The sequence below is a fragment of the Elephantulus edwardii genome, unplaced genomic scaffold, assembly GCF_000299155.1.
Source record: "Elephantulus edwardii isolate Elephantulus edwardi_28Jun2011 unplaced genomic scaffold, EleEdw1.0 scaffold00141, whole genome shotgun sequence".
In the NCBI taxonomy this organism is placed as follows: Eukaryota; Metazoa; Chordata; class Mammalia; order Macroscelidea; family Macroscelididae; genus Elephantulus; species Elephantulus edwardii.
In genome coordinates, this window is record NW_006399891.1 from 8,831,032 (window position 1) to 8,851,405 (window position 20,374).

Below are 20,374 nucleotides of genomic sequence, written 5' to 3' on the forward strand. Positions count from 1 at the left end.
AAAAAAAAAGACTGAGTCAGACACACCTTAGTCCTCAAACAGATGCCATTACTTCTCAGTAATTTGCATAGTAAGTTTTTTTGTTTAAGAACAGCGACTTGTAGATGCTATAAAGGAGAAAGAGCCCACAGGTATCCTCTTGCGGTGTAGCCAGCACATTTCTGCCATGGGTCACTGGGTTCTGTGTCTGAGGGACGCCTTTTATGTCTACAGTCTTTGTCTCCCTGTGCTGTGAATTCCAGCCCAGAATGGTTTACCTTTTTTGTTAGTTTATTATAAATGGTTTACTTCATTATTAACTTATTAATCACTGGAAGTCAGTGCCTGCATTCATCTTCAGCTTTGTACCCTCCATAGCACCAAATGCGTAGCCTCTGGCTAGAAGAGGGTAAGGCCAGTATCAGTCATGTGGGAGGCCTAGTTTTTAACATTGTTTCAATGGAAAAGTGTCTTCTGATTCCAAGCAAAATGAAACAAAAACCTAGTTTATGCTCCATGGTTTTCCAGTGTGTCCCAAAGCAGAACCCTGCTCCACTTGAGTTTTCAGGGCTTTTATCTTTTAGGGTCCAATTGCCAGACTTTCTTTCAAGGTGACTCTGGGTAGGTTTGAACCGTTAACATTTAGTTATTAGGCAAGCACTTAACCATTTGCCCCACTGAGGGCCTCTCTGATTCTAACTTACTGGATTCCAAATGGCCTTCTCCAAAGTGTCATCTATGTTTATCCTTTCCTGGCTTACAAAGATATAGGTCTTCGGACAAACGTCAAGAGACTGCCGACTGTAAGAAGAGTCTGTCTTTTAAAATAGAATTTCAGTTCTAGGTGGCTTAAAGGATACAGTTGCTGAGGAAGAATAATGAAAAATGAAATCTCTCATTACTTTGAGGATTCTGGAATGAAGCAACTAAATTATTGAAGTTGAATTGTCCTCTTAGAGTGTTCATAAAGGTAAACCCAAGGAATGGGTGGGTTTGTGGAAGTTCTGTACAGGAGAGTCAATTTGGATAATTATGAGCAAAAAGAATGTTTTTGACTGAGTCTGTCATTCTGGAAAAAGGATTGTTGCCACTTAAGTACTGTCTTTAAGAAACATATCAGAGATGAGTGCTGTTATTCATTTTAGTGAGAACCAGCAAGCATTTCTGAGTTTAGAAAATTCCCTTCCTTTCTAGCCTTTGGTGTCTAGTCACTTTGGTGACTTCAGTGCCTCAGTGTCTGAAGCTGTCATGAGCAAATTACCACAAAAAGGGTGACATAAATAACAGATGTATTCTGCAATTCTATAGGCTGAAAGGCTGAAAGAAAGATACTGCCAGGACATGCTCCCTTCAAAACCTCCAGGGGAAGTTTCTTACTTGCTGCTTCCAATTCCTGGGCATTCCTTGATTTGTGGCTGTAAAACTCTCATCTCTGCTTCATTTCACAAAGCTGTCTTCCCTCTGGGTGTCTTTCTCTCTTCTAAGGACAAGCGTCATATTGGATGAGGGCCCACTCTACTCCAAAATGACCTCATGTCCATTTAACATGCAAAGACTCTGTTTCCAAATAAGGTCACATTTGCAGGTTCCAGGGGTTAGGATTTCAGCATACCTTTTTAGGGGAACTTTTTTATTCAGGCAGTCACTGAAAGATACATTCCTCCCCCAAGCCACAATATTTTAGGTTGCTTACAAATCATTCACTCACTGATTGCCATGGAATCAGAACCTCCTCCTAGCTGAACCTCCACCAGCTGAACCTTCTGAGGCTGTAAATAGCACAGGAGGAGATTATGCATCTTTTTTTTTTAATTTAATGAAAGTTTACAGAGACTCTGGATTTCCATTCTTTCATTGTTGCACTTTTCTCCCTGCCCAACCTCCCCCTAGTTCACTCTTCTCTTTGAAAAGTAAAATTCTTTCATTGTTATACAGTCACTCTCCCCAAGTCCACTCCACTATTCAGCCTTCGTTTTGAAAAGTAAAAGAAAAATTCTTTCATTGCATCTTTCACTTGAGGAACCACTGGTAGACTTGAACCCCAGAGAGTCATTGCAGCATGGCTTCTTGTGAACTGGGTCACCAAGACTCCCTTGCTTACAAATAATTTCCTTTTTTTTTCCTGTTCACAATCTCACCCCCAACATTGAGAGATCCAGTATATAATTTTAGTCTCTTCCCGCCTAGGCCAAAAGATGGCCCCTAAGATTTCATCACTAAGAGTATTTTTAGCCCAGGTGCTAGCACAGCCAGGAAGTCTTTGATGTGCTGCTGCTGCTGCTAATGAGCCTCCAGACTTTTCCAGAAGGGTGTGATCTCCTTTTACAAGCATACTGACCTAGAAGTCTTTTCTGTTTTTTGTGGTAACTTTCTTCTATTATGATCAAAATTGTGAATACATCTAATAAATTACCTATTTGCTACATTTTTACTTAAAGAAGTCTATACCAAGTTAATCTGAGTTAGAAGCCAGTGGGGTTTTGTGGTGATTACATCTGAGCAGAGGGCCCTGTACTTAGGAAGGACTGATAGTGTCTTCAAAGTGACACTAACATTGATCCAGGGAAAATAAGAACATTTCTCCAGGGACAAAATAAGACATAAGCCTTGTTGTAGCGGTCAGCTGCATGAGGGCAGGACTGTTACTCATGTCTAATACAGTGCCTTGGGGAGTGGGCCAGGGGGCAGGAAACAGGACCTCCAGGACAATGCAGTTGATTGAAAGCTAATTTTGGATCATAAGCTAGCGAAATTCTCTTTTGGGCTTAACCACCATGATTTCAGATTTTACTCTCAGAAATTTGGGGACCCTTAGGAGCCCCAGATGGGAGAGTTAGAACATCTCTGACAGTAATTCACAAGCAGACACTAGTTGCATGTCACCAGCTCTTTATTTTGGCCCTCTGTTCACTTCTTCCCCTCCCCCCCCCATACACTTTTGGTTACAATGTTGAGGTTGTCTCCTGAGTAGGAGAGACTGATCAAGAGAAGTTGGTAGGTTGGGTTTTTTCAGCCATTTCTGAGGAAAAAGCCCTGACACGAGTCCTGAGTCCTCAGCTGAGGAGGTCTGTCTATTCTCAGGGCCACTTCCTCTTTAAGTGAACTGAGAGGATCCTTTAACATTCTTCAATGCAGTGAAGCTGAGCACCTCACTGTTCCTGAAGCAGCTGGCGAGGCTGGGGCACCAGTCACGCACTGGAAACATTACAAGGGAGGGATAGGGACCTAGCAGTACTTGGTTTTGAATGTGTTACGCAGAGTAGGGGTTTCCCTTGTTTGTCTAAATATATGTTCTTGCCACAATAAACCTGAACCACCAACCCTCACCAGAAGAAGCAGCAGACCACTTGGCTCATCTTGTTCCCAGAGAAAAATGCCTCTCTTCCAGTCCCATGTTCCTCTGGAGAAGTTGCTGTTTTCAGATCCTTCCACCTTCTTGGAAAGTTCAGGTGCCTTAATGTGCTCATGTCTGTTTGCTTACTCTGATACTTTTTATTTGTCTACATGTGGAATGCCCAGGGGTGTTCCTGGAAGCTCAGCCTCCCTCTTGTCCTGAGGAGCTGCCTGGGTTTTGATTCTCACCTCTGCTGGCACCAATCGCTTGCCTGTAACCATCCTTCTCTGGGAAGAAGGGAGCAGCTAGCTGAGAAGCCTGTCCTCAGGGGCCCCATCTCCATCCCAGGTCTCCTTGCTCCATATTGTCCTCACCTCTCCAGAGTTTTACTCCCAAAAGGGGTTAAAAAAAAGAATAAATTTCTTCTGAGTAAACAAACCAATGCCTTAGGGCATGGAGAAGGCAGGGCCAAAGTGCATCATATAAATTATAAGAGCCTGGGAAGGATCCTTGATAGAACAGGAAGCGGAGTCCACCCTCATCTTTGTTCATTAGGTAGAATTGTCTGGAACTGCCTCAGTCCTTCAGAGGAACATGGAGGCTAGGAGAGCTGCCAGGCCTGGGGAGGAAAGGTGGAGGCAACACACCATTGTAGAATTCAAACAATGTGCCTGGGGGGGACCACAGGAACCTACTTTTCAGCATCATGTCACCAGTAAAGCAGCCTGATCTGGAGACAGCCTGAACCACAGTGGCGGAGGACAACCACACCCACAGGGCTGCAAAGGCTTCTGAGGACAGAGACGCCATCCTGCTCTGTTGTGTTCAACCTTGCTCAGGGTCCCAGAGAGCTCAGTGTTTGTCAGGCCACCCTCTGGGCTTCCACAGGAAAAACATTTTCATTTTTATTTTGTCAGTGAGAATAGACTCCCTTATTCATTTCCCAGGCAACAGAAGAAGGAGGTGGGAGCTACACGGAAGTTGAAATCACCAGCAACTTAAGACTCCCGAAACAGCTCAATGGGCAGAGAAAGCAGGAGGAACTGGAGTCAGTGGCAGAGCTCCTTTCCTCTCCTATCACCTCTGGACACACACTGCATAAGATAATGTAAGGGAGGCACTGCAAGTCATCCTCACTCATTCATTCATACTTTGTGTAGATAATTATGTGCCAAGCATCTGCAAGGTGCTATGGTGCTCTCACGGTGTAGTCTATAGAGAGCTGCACTGCTGATGAAGAGGTGGCACCTCTCTGGGTTTGGAATTCACCAGCCATTCCTCGGGAAAAAAGATGAACAATCTCTTTTTATGCAATTTACTCAAATAAACAAGAAAAAAAAACACACCCCAAAACGAACCAAAAACCCACAACCCTAAATAAACCCCACAAAAACCCCTCTCAATGCTGTTGAGATGGAACTGACTCACGTGATTCTTCAGCAGGTTTTTAGAAGTTGGAAATCACACAAGAGTCATCTTTCTTCTGTAGAGCCACTGGTGGATTCGAACTTACAGAGATGCCACATTTGGGATAGAAGCGAGAGCTCTCTGCAGGGTGGAGAGGCAGCGGGGAACAAAAGATTTCAACTTGATATGGAGGCCTTTCTCAAAATTGTCCTTCTAGACTAAAGAGGACACTCCACACTTTAAAGTTATTAAAGAAATATTTGCTTTCTGTTGCTTTCTTGCCTATGGCAGATTGACACAGTGACTGCAACAATGGGTTTGAGCGTGACAGATTGTGAAGATGGCCCGGGATAGGGTAAGGTTCCAGTGGATTCAGTCTCTTGTTCATAAGGTCACTGTGAGTCAAAGTGACTGGAAGGCACCTAATAGCAGTGTCCTCTAGATTCATCCATGTTGTCAGTGTTTTGTGAATCCTTTATAATAAATTCTTTAATGTTGCATAGTACTCCATTATATTACATTGGAAAAGTCTGCTGTCAAGGAATTCTCCAAAGTGCTAATAAACAACGATGTCAGTTTAAAGACTAAGATGCATCCAGTCCAAACGTAGTATTTTCATTTGCTTCATATGCATATGTTGTAGAGTAACAGAATGTCATTTGTCAGATTGACAGATGTCAGATGTCAGGATAACAGAAGATGATGCAATGCCTTTGAATTGGGATGTTGGTAAAGAGTACTGGATATCTCGTGTACAGCCAAAAGGACAAATGTGTCTGTCTTGGAGGAAGTGCAACCAGGGTCTTCTCCTTAGGGGCAAAGGTCCTAAAACTTGGTCTCACATATTTTGGATATGTTGTCAGAAAGGATCAGTCCTCAAAAAAAAGACATCATAATAAGAAAGGAAAAAGGTCAGAGAAAGAGAAGATGGCCTTCAACAAGATGAATTGGGACTGTGACTGTGACAGTGGGCTTGAGCATATAAAAATTGCTAAGAATGATGCAAGATAGGGTAAAGTTCAGATCTGCTATTCATTCATCTGCTATGAGTCGTAGTCTCAATGTGTAGTGCACTCTGGTGATGTAGTTTATAGGGAATTGCATTGTTAAATTTTAATGGTACCTCTGGTGGTTCAAATTCACCAACATCTTAGGAGAATGATGGAAAATGATCTCTCATGGGATTTATAGCCTATGAAAACTCCCTGGAGGGTAAGCTATGGTTTTGTCAATGGCCATTGTGCGAGTGTATCAATGGATTTTTTTAACCATTCATCCATTGATAAACACTAGGATTGTCTTGATATTCAGATCCAAAATCAGCACCTGGCCTTATACTAAAGAAAAGAAAAGAAGATCTTCTGGAACCAAAGTTTAACCATCACAGGAGCAAATTTGAGGCTTTGAATACTAATGCATGAAGACCAGATGAACTGTGGGAAGATATCAAGAATACCATCCGTGAAGAATGCAAAAAGTCATAATAAAGACTTCCGTAGTTACAAAGAAGAAGAAAAGACCAAATGAATGTCAGAAAAGACACTGAATATTACACTAGAGCACCAAGAAGCCAAAGCAAAGGGGAGAAATCAACATGTTAAGGTCCTGAACAGAAGATTTCAAAGGGCAGCTCAGGAAGACAAAGCCACTGGAGTCAGAAAATCAAAAGGGATGAGCTTGCTTACCATTTGTTAAGCTGAAGAAACTGAAGAACAAATTCAGACCTTGAGTTGCAATACTTAAGGGTACTTTGGGCAGAATGTTGAATGACTCAGGAAGCATCAAAAGAAGATAGAAGGAGTACACAGTCACCATAACACAAAGAATTGGCTGAGACAGAAGAATTTCATGAAACAGCATATGATCAAGAGCCAATGGTGATGAAGAAGGAAGTTCAAGCTGCTCTGAAAGAATTAAAAAAAACAAAGCCCCACGACTTTACAGCATACAAATTGACATATTTCAATAAACAGATGCTGCCCTGGACGCAGTCGCCAGATTATGCCAAGAAATCTGGAGGACAACCACGGGGCCAACTGACTGAAAGAGATCCATATTTATTCTCATTCCAAAATAAGGTGACCCAACATAGTTTGGAAATTATTGAGCAGTATCATTAATATCTCATGCAAGCAAGATCTTGCTGAAAATTTTCCAGAAACAGCTGAACAGCACATCAACAGAGAACTGCCATGAGTGCAGGCAGGATTTAGAAGAGACCTGTGGTTCTAGAGACATTATAGCCAATGTCTCAGCGGAAACCAGTGAGTGCCAGAGAAATGTCTGTTTCATTGACTATAGAAAAGCATTTGACTATGTGGATCACAACAAACTGTGGCTAACTCTGAGAAGAATGGGAATCCCAGAACACTTGATTGTGCTTATGTGAAACCTATACTTGGACCAGGAGGCAGACATCAAAACAGAACAAGGAAACACTGCATGGTTGAAAATTAGGAAAAGTATATGCCAGGGATGCATCGTATCTCTATACCTTTTCAGTCTGTATTACATAACAACTCATCTGAGAAGCTGGGCTTTATGAGGAAGAATGTGGTGTCAGGGTTGGAAGAAGACTCATCAATGACCTGTATTATGCACATGACACAGTCTTATTTGCTGAGGCATTTGTTGCAAAAAGGTCAAGGACTGCAGCCTTCAGTATGGATTGAAGCTCAACATCAGGTAAAGAAAGATTCTCACCACTGGGCCTGTTGGCAGCATTGTGATAGATGGAGAAGAGATTGAGGTGATTAACAGCTTCTGTTTTCTTGGCTCCACAATCAGTACTCTTGGTTCTAGCAGCCAGGAAATCAAAAGATGAATTGCATTGGGAAAATCTGCTGTCAAGGATCTCTCCAGAGTACAGCAGTGATGTCAGTCTAGAGACTAAGGTGTACTTGATCTAGGCCATGATCTTTGCAGTTACTTGCTCTGCATTGGAGATCTAGACAATAACTAGGGATGATAGAAGGATAATTGATTCCTTTGAGTTGTGCTGGAGAAGAGTATTGAACATACCATGTACTGCTAGGAGAGCAAACAAGAAGTTTGTCCTAGAGAGGGTGAAACCAGGCTGCTCCTGGAAAGCAAGGATTTTGAAACTCCATCTGACATACTTTAGGCAGGTTATAAAGGAGGACCAGTCCTTGGAGAGGGATATCATGCTTGAAAGGATAGAGGGATGGAACACAAGAGAGGAAGAACTTGGATGAGATTTATTGACTCTCTGACTGGGGTAATGGGGGTAGGTGTATCAGAGACAAGGAAATTGGCTCAAGATAGAACAGGGCTCAGATTGTTGTTTACAGGGTTGCTATGAGTCACAGGTGACTTGATGGCACATAACAACAGGGTTGTCTTTATCTCTTTGCTATTGTAAATAATACTGCAGTGAACATTATTGTGCATACATCAGTTTGTGTTGCAGGTCTTATTTCTTTAGAATGTATGCCTAGTAGTGGAATTGATAGGGAACTGGTGGCGTAGCCCGTAGGGAGTTGCACTGCTCATCCACAGGTAGCACCTCCCTGGCAGGTTGAATCCTCCAGCAGCTCCCTGAAAGATGGGCAGTCTCCTTTGGTGAAACCAGAAGCAGAAAACTTGCTGCAGGATCAGCTCTCTCTCTGAGTTTGAGTTTGAGTCGAAGTGTAATTGCCTCAAGTGTAATTTCCCGTTTTCAACCTCTGAGGAAACACCCAATTACTATCCGTAATGTTTGCACTATTTTACATTCCTGTCAGCAGAATGTTAGATTTCCAATCTCTCTCTACCCTCACCTGCATTTGTTATTTACTATCATACAGAACTTTGCTATTGTTGCTGTGATGAGATGACATCCCATTGTTGTTTTGATTTTCATCTTTCCAGTAGTTAATGAGCTGAAGTATTTTGTGTTTGTTGGCCATTTTTTTTTTTAAAAAGTGTCTTTTCATACCCTCTGCCCATTTATTTCTTAATTGGATTGTCTTTTGTTGCTGAAGTTTTCTGCACATTTTAGAGATGAGTCCCTTGCCAAATATGTCATTACCAAATGCTTTCCCTGAGTCTGTAGGTTCTCTCTTTAATCTTTTGGAGAAGTCTTTAGATGAATACAGGGGTTTAATTTTTAGAAAGTCCCAGTCATCTGTGCTATCTACATTTTGCCTATAAAAATACAGACCACTTCACAGATGTGCAAGTCATCCTTTCTCAGGGCCCACCCATCTTCATCTTCTCTGTATTGTTCAGGTTTAGTTTGAAGCAGAAGCTAATAAACTTAAGTCTCAAGAGTGCTTCTTGGGGGGAGGCAGCGGGGCGGCCGCGCAGGCCCAAGAGGGCAGTCCGGGCAATGAGGGCTTCTCACCGTCGGCGCTGGCACCCGAGAGCATTGGGATGCCATCTATGAACGAGAACTGCAGCCTTTTTCAAGAATATGGAGATGCAGGAGAAATCTGGTTTGGAGAAGAGAGTATGTATCGATTAATCAGGTGGCTGGAAAAACAGAAGATACCATTGGATGCTTCAGTACTAGACATTGGAACTGGAAATGGTGTTTTCCTGGTTGAGCTTGCAAAATTTGGTTTCTCTAATACGGGAATTGATTACTGTCCTTCTGTAATACAGCTTTCTGGAAGCATTATTGAGAAAGAAGGTTTATCCAACATTCACTTGAAGGTAGAAGACTTTTTGAATCTTTCCACACAACTGTCTGGATTTCATATTTGCATTGACAAAGGGACTTTTGATGCCATAAGCCTTAGTCCTGACAATGCAGTTGAGAAGAGGAAGCAGTATGTGAAATCTCTCTCCAGGGTATTGAAAGTAAAAGGCTTTTTTCTAATAACTTCATGTAATTGGACCAAGGAAGAGTTGCTAAATGAATTCAGTGAAGGATTTGAACTTTATGAAGAACTGCCAACACCCAAGTTCAGCTTTGGTGGCGGATCTGAAAACAGCGTAGCAGCATTGGTTTTCAAAAAATCCTGAGGCTTCTCCTTGGGCAAATTGAGTTAGCATTTTAAAGCAGCTGCACGTGCCAGTAAGCCTGTCACAGACAATCAGTGCAGATAATGTCTTAGTAAGTACTCAGGATACACCTCGTGTGGAGTGGCTGTAAAGGGAGGGAAAACAGGATGAGCATGGAAGTGGGGCGATTGGAGAGAATTACGGAGGATCATTTTTAATTGAATTTTGTATCTAAAATGTGAATTTTTTCATTGATCTAAAAAATTTGTAATTGTGGAATAGTTAAAGATTTTAAAACAGTAAATGAATTTACAGGAAAAAAAATAGTGCTTCTTGGGGAGCTCTGGTGGCCTAATGGCAAGAAGTTGTACTGCAATCCCAGAGGTACACTGTTCGAATTCACCAGATGCTGTGCCGGAGAAGGAGGGACAATCTCCTCCTGTACCTGTCAGATCTGATTTGACGGTACATGCACAAAAATAATAAAATAAAATTTAAAAAAAAAAAAAAGAGTGCTTCTTGCAAATTTATTCAGTGCCATTTCTGGCTAGTAGGAGGGAGGTCCCAATGCAGATGATTTCCATGCTTTGTTCACACAAGTTTACTTGATGTCAGATAGAGTGAGGAGACTTGTAAAGGCTGTGGTTTTTGCTTAACTCCTATAAAATACTTTCACCTTACTCTTTATTACTTTAGAGAGGTCCCTAACAGCAGACTTTCCCATGGCAATACGTCTTTTAATTTCCTGGTTGCTGGTGCTAAGAGTGTTGACTATGGAACCAAGTAGACTAAAGCTGTGAACAATCTCAATCTCTTCACCATCCATCCTGATGCTGCCAGTGGGTCCAGTGGTGAAAATCTTTGTCATCTTGACATTGAACCTCAATCCATATTGGCGGCTGCAGTCCTTGACCCTCTGCAGCAAGTGCTTCAGGTCCTCCTCTGTTTCAGCAAGCAGGGTTGTGTCGTCTGCATAATGTAGATTGTTGATAGATCTTCCACCAATCCTGATGCCACATTTCTCCTCATAGAGTCCAGCCTCCTGGATAATCTGTTCTGCATACGAGTAGAAAAGGTATGGAGACAGGACACATCCCTGGTGTATGCCCCTTCCAGTTTTGAACCATGCAGTGACTACCTCTTGGTCCAAGTATAGGTTTCACATTAGCATGATCAAGTGTTCTGGTATTATTGAGGGTACCATGGACTGCTAAGAAAACAAACAGATTCATCCTGGAGATGGTTAAACTGGGCTGCTCCTTGAAGGCAAGGATTTTGAGGCTTCGTCTGACATACTTTGGTCATGTTGTAAGGAGAGACTTGTCCTTGGAGAAGGACATCATGCTTGGGAGGGCGGAGGGGCGGCACAGGAGGGGGATTTATTCAGTGACTGGGGTAATCAGGATGGGTGTGTCGGAGACAGTGAGATTGGCACAGGACAGAGCAGAGTTTAGGGTTGTTGAACATAGAGTCACTATGAGTCACAAGCGACTCGACGGCACATAACAACAACATAAAATACTTTAGTTGTTGACATTTTCCTCTGCTTTAAATTCTCCAATGTTAAAAACAATAATTGCCTACTCAAAATAGTGACATTTAAACTAAAGAGGAATGTATGTCAGAAACATTTGAGTAGTAGTAGATAACATTTATTAGCATTTACTGAGTGCTTTCACAGTGCAAATTTTGTTTCACACTAAATGTTTTTATTCAGTCTTCCTAACAACCCAATGAGATAAGGATAATTTCTTCCATTTGACAAATCAGAAAAATAATGCACAGGTAGCTTAACTTAATCCAGAATCACACACACTGAGAAAATTTCACTTCCATCAGATTTGCTGACAGATGGAAATGTGTTTATGGGGCTTTCAGTGGATTGAGATCAGAATCACTACTTTTCCCCCTTCATATCAGTAATTGTTGTTGGTGGGTGCTGCCAAGTCAAATGTGGCTCATAGTGACTCTGTGAACAGTAGGTCTGAACCCTGGCCTGGCTTGTGCCATGCTCATAATCTCTGACACACTTGAGACCATTGCTCCAGTTATGGTGGATAGGACAACACCATCACCTATGTCTGCAATCCCTCTTTCCACACACACAAAAAATCTGTTTGGACTGTGGAAACATACAAGTGACAGCCCTTTCTTCTGACTAAACAGAGGCTACATCCTTTTCTCTGTATTTCAACTCCATGCCTTGCACAGTGAAGTTTATTCATTCCATCATCTGATGTCTTCTAGCTAGTATTGTTCAGAGTGAAATCATCTGTGCTTACATATAGGAAGTAGCTGTGGGAGGGCTTCAGAGATGGAATTTGGAACTGCTGCCCCTGAGGTTTATTTCGAAATGTACTCTTTCTGCCCTTAGCAAGTCTGCTGCATCCGCTCCTCATTGAGGTTTGGAGAGAAGTTCAGCACAGTTGTAGGTGTTTTTCATCAAGGAGTAGATAGAATCAGCAGTCCCATTTTCTTTTTTTATTATTGTTATTTTTCGTGTGTACCATCAAATTGGATCTGCTGGTACAGGAGGAGATTGTCCCTCCTTCTCCTGCAGAGCATTTGGTGGATTTGAACCGCGTACCTCTGGGATTGCAGTGCAGCTTCTTTCCACTAGGCCAGCAGTCCTTGGGCCTGGAGCTGCACTGACTAGTGGAGTAGGATTTGAAATGTGATGAATTCTACTTGAGATGTGCTTGACATGAGGAATATACATGAGTTTCAAAAAGTTAGTATGATATTTTTTCTTTTTTTTGTTATTATTAATTTTAATGAAAATTTACAGAGACTTTGGATTTCCATTCATTGTTACACTTTTCTCCCTGCCCACCCCTCCTTGATATTTTTTAAAGTATGTAAAATGTCTCATTAATAGTCTTTATAGTCATACATATTGGCATGATAATGTTTTTAATAACTTGAGTTAATTTAAAATTACACCTATGACTCACTCTGCATTTCCACTAGATAGTGCAGGCCAGAGCATCCAACAGTCCTCTAGAAAACTGAAGGAAAAGGATAAAGAATATACTTATTCTTTAATCTTCCCCCCTGAAAATGACTTGAAAAGCATTCAGTTAACTCGGGTAACCCAAACCAAAGGAAGCTCTTGATGAACTATCTCTGTTATTTTTTAGAGAATTATGTTAAAAATCCTAATGATCTTCACCAAAGAGAACAGTCAAATGAGTAATAAACACATGAAAAGATGCTCACAATTATGAGCCGTTGTTGCTGTTCTTATTAGGTGTCACTGAGAGAGACCTCATGAACAACAGAACTGAATGCTGTCCCAGTGCCATGCTTATCATCCCCAATACACTTGAACCCATTGCTGCAGTTACTTTTCAGTCCATCTTGTTGAGGGTTTCCCTCTCTTTCATTGACTCTACATCCTTCCAAACATCATGTCTCTTTTCAAGGAATAGCTTCTAACAACATGCCCAAAGTATGTGAGGCAAAGCTTTATCATCCTTGCCTCTAAGGAGCACTCTGATTACACTTTAGAAAGATGAAAATAAAAACTACAATGATATACTGTCCTCTCCCAGAAAAAATGTTGTTGATTGCCATCGAGTCGAGCAAGACTCGTAGCGACCCTATGAACAAAAGCCTGAAGCCTTTCTATAACTATCATCGTTTCTCCAAGTTCATAGTTTCTAGATGCATGTGGTTTAGGAATTGGATACCACTCCTGCTTCTAAACCTGAATCGATCTGGGAGCTCCACCAAACACTGTCCACGATGGGTAGTCATGATGGTATTTGACACACCTTTGGCACAGTTGTTCCATTATGGTATTTGAGACCCCAATGGCACAAGGTTCAGTGTCACAGCAAACCCAGATTACCTCATTACAGCAAATTGACAAAAGTGCTCTATATCTTAGAAGAATGTTCCCCCAAAATATAGTAACAACAGATTAAAATACAATCAAATCCCTCAGGCCCAACATTTAAATACAAAGACCCTCCAGGAGGTCTTGTTGAGTCTAAACAGGAGGCTGAAATAAAAAACAACCAAACATTCCACACCAACCCTCAAACAGAACAAGAAAGCCCACCTTATAGAGTCCAGCCCTTCACACAGTCTTCCCAGCAAAAATGAAATTATAAAAAACATAACAGAATGCTGGCATGCTTATAAAGGAATAGTAAAAGAGTATAACCTGTATGGAAAGCAGTATGCTGCTTCCTCAAATATTTAGACATAGAAATATCAGCCAAGGTATATATCCTAGAGACATAAAAGCAGTGACATGATTAGACATATGCATACTTATATTCATTACATTATTCATTATGGAAAAATAATGGAAGCCACGTAAATGCCCATTAACAGATGAATGGATAAGCAAACTGTGGCAGATAGTGAATGAACTACCCTATGTATACCAGTATGTTGTTGTTGTTGTTGTTGTTGTTGTTGTTATGTGCCGTTGAGTCGTTTGCGACTCATAGCAACCCTATGTACAACAGCTCTAAACCCTGCTCTGTCAACAGCTCTAAACCCTGCTCTGTCCTGTGCCAATCTCACTGTCTCTGACACCACCCCGATTAACCCAGTTACTGAATCAGTCCACGTCATAGAGGGTCTTACCCTCCTGCACTGTCCCTCCACCCTCCCAATTTTAAAAAAATAATAAAGGGGGGGGAAAGCAAAACACCTCATAACATGAATGAATCTGGAGGACATTGAGTTGATTGAAATAAGTCACAGAGAGACTGGAAGCCCCTCTGCTTGGGAGAAACACAATCTCTTTCCAGAAAAATTGACAGCCTTGGAAACCTGCTGGAGGATCATGAACTGGAAATGACTCAGTGGCAGTGTGCTTTAAATTTTTCCAGAGGTAGAATTAGTAGTTGATGAAATATGTGTGGATGAAATTGTGAACAAGGAAACAACCTCTTTCTCTCTCTCTCTCTCTCTCTCTCATTCAGCTCTGGCTAAAAAGAAATTAAAGGCTACAACTGTATTTTCCCTGTTGAAAATTCTTTGAATTGTCCTAAGGGAAAGGGCCTTAGAAAGCATTTATTTATAAGTGGTTTACAATGATAAGAACATTAACATTTATTCAAACTCTATTTTTAAAGTCTTTTCCAAGGATGTTACAAAAAAAGCTTCAGCTATCCATACAGACCTGGGATAGTCAGTGCTGAGCTCTTGTGAAGACAATTATTCTAGACTGCTCAGGCTTAAATATATTTCTTTTGTTTCAGGACTGGAATTTCCTTAAGTTATAAATGATCTGTGTTAAGTTTTATATCAGGGCATTTGACTGGTGCTGCTTTGACTATGGGCACATGACTTAACACTGAACGCATGTAAGCATTTCTTTGAAGTATGTGCCTAGGAATAGAATTATTGAGTCACAGATTACTGCCACTTTTCCAAAGTAGTTGCCCCAACTCAACATACCTTTTAGCAGTAGTGTATGGAGAGTTCTTGATGTTTTTTTTCTCTTCAACAGTTAATGTTTCCCTCCCCTCCACCCCCATTTTACCCATTCAAGTGTTTATGTAGTGGTATCTCTTTATGATTTTAACTTGTTGTTTCTTGAAGACAGTTGACATTAATTGACCATTTGGATATGCATGATTTTTGAAAAGGTTGTTTGTATCTGTTTTCAGTCCTCATCAGTAACACAAGAAAACAGAATGGTAGCTTTGTTAGATTTGAACCCAAATCTGAGGTGAAGCCTGATCAGAGTGAAGGCCTGTTAGGCCTGAACTTACTTCCTGCACCACACCTCTTCCTGCCTCAGCCCAGACGCCTTGCCCTTGGTGGTAATCATGACTGGCTTGCATCCAGCTCGGTTCAAGGACAATTTGATAGTATCTCCTCAGTTTTTGATGTTCATGCTCTTTGACCTAACAATTTCACTTCTAGGGATCCATCTTAGAATGCAAGTGATGGAGATATAAACATGATGGTGTTTCCCTGTTGTAGCATTGTTTAACTGCTAGCAGAAGTTAAAACCATTCAGTCAGGAGATTGGTAACCCTATTGAGGTCTGCCATCAGTGGCACATTATTCAGCCACTAACTGTCCTCACATGCAAAAATGCCCACTAAGTATTGTTACATTTAGAAGCAAAACACATAAAATTCTTTCAACTCCACTGTATGTGAAACTATGAGAGGTTTTTGTTTTTTTTCTGTACAGTTCCAGTCCTCCTCTCTATAGGAGAAAGATTAAAAAAATCTCCTTCCTTGTGATTTTTAGGGAGCTCTGGCAGCCTAGTGGCAAGGAGTTGCACTGCCCACCCAAAGGAGGTGGTTCAGATCCACCAGCTGCTGCGCAGGAGAAGGATGCCTCCTGTACCATATGCAGCCTCTGCAAACCTGCTGGAAGGTCTGTGAGTCAGTCTTCACTTGGCAGCACGTAACCACCACAACAACATACTTTCACAGTGTTTGGATTTGTATTAAGGACTTGTTTTCTTTTTGTTGGCAAAAAAGAGAACAAGTTATGTCTCCCATCAGTGTCTCTATACTTATTGGTAGGCTTCCTGAACAAATAGGTAATAGTAACAGATTTTCATTTATGTCATAATGCCTTTGATATTACAAAACTCCAACTATTGTTTTCCCTCTGTTTTAACATGAATAGTTCTATATTAAGTAAGACAGAGGATCTTTTAATGTAGAAATTGTTAGGGAAAAAATGAACCATCAAATTGCTTTCTACTCAACTAGGCTTGCACTATTTTTAGCTTTTGCCTTATTAAGTGTTGGCAGGGGCTTGGAAGTGCCATCAGATAACAGTCATCACTGCCATGTATTGAGCATTTGCTCTATTTTGAGTCCTTGGCTAAATACTTGATGCATGTGTCTCATTTACTCTTTATAGCATTCTAAAGACATAGGTAGGACTTGTGGTCCTTATGCTTATTTTATAAAAAAGGGAGTTGAGGCTCAGGTGAAAAGTTTGTCTGTGCAGTAACCCAGCTGCAGTTACAATATAGACTTGTCAGATTCAGAAGTCTGCATACTCCTACTGTGCTCAAACCCACTCAGCGAACCCACTCATCGTTCAGTAAACAAACCTTTTTATAAATCTTTATATCCAAGAAAGTTCTTCCTAATGTTTGCAGGTTGGCCTTTTTATGTATTTGGAAATGGAGGATAAGTGATCTTTAAGTCCTCAGAGTTGAGATTCTGAGCCCCTTACACACTGTAGGTTGAAAAAGCAGACAGCCACGATGTTTCGCAAGACTGGCTGCAGTAATTTTGGAACAGCCTCAAAGCATTTCCACTAAGACCTTGACTTTGTGGTCCTTTGTCTAGTTGGTGTTAAGAAACTCCTCCCATCCTCTGCAGAATTTAGCGCAGACAGAAACCACTGCTAAGTTAGGATCCCACCTGCTGCTACAAGTGGCCTCTGAAAGAAGGCCTCATGTGTTGTTTTTCTTTTTGTGGGTTTTTTTTTTTCGGGTCACTGTTTTTTGTTTGTTTGTTTTTTAATAATTTTAATGAGCATTTACAGAGATTTTGGATTTCCATTCATTCATTGCTGCACTTCTCTCCCCGCCCCCAGTTCGCTCCTCTCTTTCAAAAGTAAAAGAAACACTCCTTCCCTGGTACACAATCCCCCCGCACCCCTCCTACCGCCCCAAGTACATTCCACTATGCAACCTTAATTGTGGACTCTTGTGATAACCATAAGGCCCTATCATACATCACTTTTAAATTATTCACTCCCTCATCTGTTTCAGTGCAGTATATACAATTTATCCAATTTTTCTCAGTCTTACCCCAACCCTCATATCAGTCCCATTGTTGATGCCCACATTTGTCAGCAGCAGGCAGAGATCAGTCCTGGGCAAGGGGCAAGTTAAAAATTAGAGAATGAAATACATTTGGCAGACGATTTTGGAAGAAGTTCATTTGGCTTTGGATGTTTTTGTTCAGGTTTTTTTGTTGTTGAGATGTGATTCTGTGAGAGGTTACATGCCTCTTCTCTAGCCTGTCCTCTTTTTCTCTGAACAGACGAGGATATGTGGTGTTGGTGAAGAGTACTGAATATGGCAAAGACTGTCAAAAGAACAAAAAAACCTGTCTTGGAGGCAGTGTAGCTAGGGTGCTTCCTCAAGGCAAGGATAGTGAAACTTCATCTCATAATTTTGGGCATGTTGTCAGGAGGGGCCTGTAATTGGAAATGCTGGGAGAGAAGACAAACCTCAGTGAGCTGGATTGACACCGTGACTCTTAACAACAGACTTGAGCGGGCCGGAGATTGTGAGGATGGCGCAGGGTAGGGCAAGTTTTAGATCTGTGGTTCAGAGGGTATAAGTAGTACAGTTGACTCCACAGCACCTGACGACAACATCCTCATCAGACAGCCACATCGACCGCCCTAAAAAGTACCTCTTCTTAGTATTGTCATGGTCACTTACATAGAAATTGGTCATGAGATCCTGTAAACTAGTCTTCCTTCAGAAAGAAATGACTAGCTGATTAGTCACTGGGAGTTTCTGACCTTTCTTGATGTAAATGAACAAACTTACAAAGCACACTGATTTGATAGGTCACACAGTAAGAGACACCAGTTTATTTACAGCATTTGCATGTGAAGAAGGGCTATTCAGATTTTTGTTTCCTTTTGTTAGAGATGTTGTTGTTAGGTGCTGTGGAGTCAATGCCTTAGGGGAGAATGTGCAATGGTGAGAGACAGCAGGAGTTCATTTGCATTATTAATGGGACAGACCACAAAGTAGAACAGCCACTTAGGAGAATCACTTACTTGGCAGTATCTGTAAAATTAAATATAGCTTGAACCTCACAATCCAGTGTTGTTACTTACAGAAGACATGTGTTCTAGGAAGCATACATAAGAATGCCCATAGCATTGTTTCTAACAGAGGAAAAAACCCAAAGTAAGTAAGGTAAAGCCTAATAGCCCCTGACAGGAAAATGGATAAATAAACTAGTGCATTTATGGAAGTAATACATGAGACATATGTCACCTTACAGCATTGAAAAGGAAAACACCATTATACACATCAGCATGGTCAAATGACAGAATTATAAATGCATAAAAATGCAAAAATAAGATGTGTATACATATGCACACTAACAAAAAGTACGGGTTTGCTAAACATAGAGTCAGAAAAGTCAGAAACACGGTAACCTGTTATTAGGCAAGAGAGATGTGATCACGAAGATGGATGTGATGATGTTACCAGACTTGCTAATGATGTTTCTGGAGCTGTGCTGTTGAGTATAATCACTATTATTTAACTGTTTAAATGAATTAATATTAGGTAAAAAATTTTCTTTCTCGGACTAGTTACATTTCAGATGCTCAGTACCCACATGTGACTATTGCATTGGTGTGGAAAGAAAATATTTACATCATCACCGGAAGTCCTCTGGGATGGTGCTGTTCTGTAGGTTTGGTGGGTACATAGATATAGTTCTTTTTAAGTTATATATGGGGAGCTCTGGTGGCCTAGTGGCAAGAAGCTGCACTGCAATCCCAGAGGAACACGGTTCGAATCCACCAGACGCTCTGCTGGAAAAGGAGGCGCAATATCCTCCTGTACCAGTCAGATCTGATTTGACGGTACACGCACACAAAATAAAAAAAAAAAAAAGTTATATATGAAGTCTTTCTGAACAGGAGTGGCCTGAGCCAGAGCTATCATCTGAAAACATACATGTACAAAATCTGAAGTATAACTGGTGGGTGAAAAGTCAAAGAGTAAATAACTGATCAGACATGAAGAAATGCTCAAAATCACTGGCAATAAAAGAGATGCAAATCAAAACCACAATGAGATACCATCTCACTCCAGTAACAGTGACAAAGTTTAGTAGCAAGCAATAGATGTTGGAGAGGAAGGATGTGACGAGATAGAAATTCTTATTATACATTGTTGATGGGATTGTAAAATGGTAGAACCATTCTGGAAGGCAGTGTGGTGCTTCCTCAAAAAGCTGAACATAGAAATTCTATATTACCAAGCTATTCCACTGCTTGGAATATACCTGAGAAAATGAGAACTGAGACAAAAATGGAGACTTGCACACTAATGTTCGTAACAGCGTTATTCACCATTACAAGAACATGGAAACAGCCCAGATGTCCAACCAAAATTGATTGCATTGAGAAATTATGGTATAGTCATACAGCGGAATACTACACAGCTCACAGGAATAATGATTTTGTAAATTATTACTTAAGTTGGGAGGGACTGGAAAGCATTATGTGACTGAACTAACTCAGTCCCACAAAGACAAATATTGTATAAAACCATTATTATAGAATAAGTATAAGGATCTAAGGGTGGATGAGGGTGAAAGCAGAGGGATGAGGAGATATTGGGGGGGATGTATTAATCATGGGGTTGAACGATTGATAGGTGTGGGGAGTGAGAGAAGTTGGAAGAAACTGCTCTGAAAAACAATGGATTCAAATTTTGTATATAAACTAGTATAAGTGGAGGTGGGAGGGAAGTGGTCAGTAAAGTTACCTAAGATTAAGTATGTGCCTGTAGTAAAGGAAAATCTCTTTGGCATTCCACTCTACCCTGTTGTTGTTGTTAAGTGCTGTGGAGTCACTTGCAACTCTTAGCAACCCTGTGTACAACAGCCCTAAACTCTTCTCTGTCCAGTGCCAATCCACTGTCTCCAATACACCCATCCTGATTACCCCAGTCACTAAATCAATCCACCTCATAGAGGCCCTTCCTCTGTGCCT

At 41.1% G+C, this 20,374-nt stretch overlaps 1 pseudogene; it reads left to right on the forward strand.

Annotated features, from left to right (window-relative positions):
* Positions 1 to 9,715, forward strand: part of LOC102867195 — a 12,528-nt pseudogene extending 2,813 nt beyond the window's left edge.
* The last annotated feature ends 10,659 nt before the right edge of the window (positions 9,716 to 20,374 follow it).